Below are 1804 nucleotides of genomic sequence, written 5' to 3'. Positions count from 1 at the left end.
GGAATGATTGTGAAACACAAAGGGAGATGGAGAGTCGTGTAATGTTGGATCAACAGACCTCCATTGAAGCCGCACGTTCAATTCGTGAAGCGTGTGTTGCATCAACACATCTTTCTTGTGCACGTGATGAGCCTTGAACCCTAGCACTCCACTCTCTCAAGCAAGGTGTGGCTGCCTCGTAACTTCCCTGCAATAATTCCCCCTACCTACAGTATCTCCATGATGATGATGATGTTGTTGCCCATGATGATGATGATGGTGTTTGTTGCCTGCACGGATCCCATCCTCACACCCAAACTCAAATACTGTCACCTACCCCTAAATCTCCCCGACAAGGAGATTCCCTTCAACTACTGCTACATGCCTAATTGTGACCGGCCCCCATCGAGTTCCAATTCAATGAGAGTGCTCAGTGCAATCTTAAGGTCTGGCCTATTGCCCATACCCTCACAGACAAGTATGCAACGAAAGTGGACAAGACCTATGGTCTAACGAAGGCCCTTCATGTAGGTGAACCCTGATCCTTTATGTAGTAGGCAAACATCCACAATGCCTATTGTGGTGCAACTTATTAGATGGGGATTTCTACCACCCCTCTTCAATTCCATGCCTCATGGCTTTTCTACTCTTTCCATCATTGGTACCTCTACTTTCATGAGCGCATCTTGGCCAGCCTTCTAGGGGATGACACATTTTCTCTTCCCTTTTGGAACTATAATCATCGAGATGGAATGACCATCCCCCAGGCATAAGTCTCATTTCCTAACCTCATAGATCATTACAGAGAACCTTCCCACTTGCCCCCTGGCAGTATCATGATTGATTACTATTATATGAATGCCTCAATTCATAGAATTGAAGAGCAGATTGCTGCCAATCTTGCCACTACCTACCGGATGGTGGTCAATGGTGCACCCACACAGTACAACTTTTTCGGGTAGGCCTACCGTGAAGATGAAGGCCCTGAGCTTGGATATAGTACAACTGAAACAATGCCCTATATGAGTGTCCATGGATGGATAGGTGATCAGGAGAAGATTCATAAGAAAGACATGGACAGCCTCTATGCTACTGTGGAAGAAATCCAGTCTGCTATACACATCATGCTAATATCGACTGATTGTGGGAAGTTTGGAAGAGATTCCTAGAAGTGGAGAACTTGTAGATGAACTGGAATCTTTTAAGGGGACAAATCCGATGTTCTGGTGGGGGAGGGCTACTTAGAAGAAGAAGAAGAAGAAGAATCCCAAATTGAAAAGTAGGCAGAGAAAATGATGAGCAGGTCATGGATTCTTGCTAGCACCTGCTCCCATATCGACAGAAGAAGAAGAAGAAGAAGCAGAACAAAACAAAATGGCAGCAACAGATGGTTCTTCCCCTTCATTCATTCTTCCTCCTCCTCATCCACAATCTCTTCTTCTCTACTTGCAACATGGCCTCCTCCCTCCCCAAGATGGCATTCTTATCCCTTCCATATGCAGACATACCATAGCAACTTCCAAGTAGTCGTGTAGAGCAAGGGAGAGATCAAGCGAATGAACAGAAAGAAGAAGAGAGGCCTTTTGCATCTCTATTTGCTTGTTCTTGTGCAAAAGTACACGACTAGATACAATGACTGTGGCGGCTCTTTGTTGAGTTGATATGGTATAATAACTAGAGATCTCATTCTCTCAAGAAGATAGAAGAATCCAAGGACGAAGGAGGGAGGAAATGTGAGATGAAGTAGAGGAAGAAGGAGAAAATACAACAAATGATTGTTTTTGTGAGTGCCTTTCAAATCTGCAAAGAGATATCATTTACTTTT

At 44.3% G+C, this 1804-nt stretch overlaps 1 pseudogene; it reads left to right on the top strand.

Annotated features, from left to right (window-relative positions):
• The first annotated feature begins 246 nt into the window (after positions 1-246).
• LOC148010964 (polyphenol oxidase A1, chloroplastic-like) lies at positions 247-1165 on the top strand (annotated as a pseudogene).
• The last annotated feature ends 639 nt before the right edge of the window (positions 1166-1804 follow it).

The sequence above is a fragment of the Lygodium microphyllum genome, chromosome 29 (genome assembly GCF_053477565.2).
Source record: "Lygodium microphyllum isolate KBCC chromosome 29, Lygodium_microphyllum_v1.1.10, whole genome shotgun sequence".
Lineage (NCBI taxonomy): Eukaryota > Viridiplantae > Streptophyta > Polypodiopsida > Schizaeales > Lygodiaceae > Lygodium > Lygodium microphyllum.
Note: the sequence above shows the minus strand (reverse complement) of the source record. Positions and strands in the feature narration are given on the sequence as shown.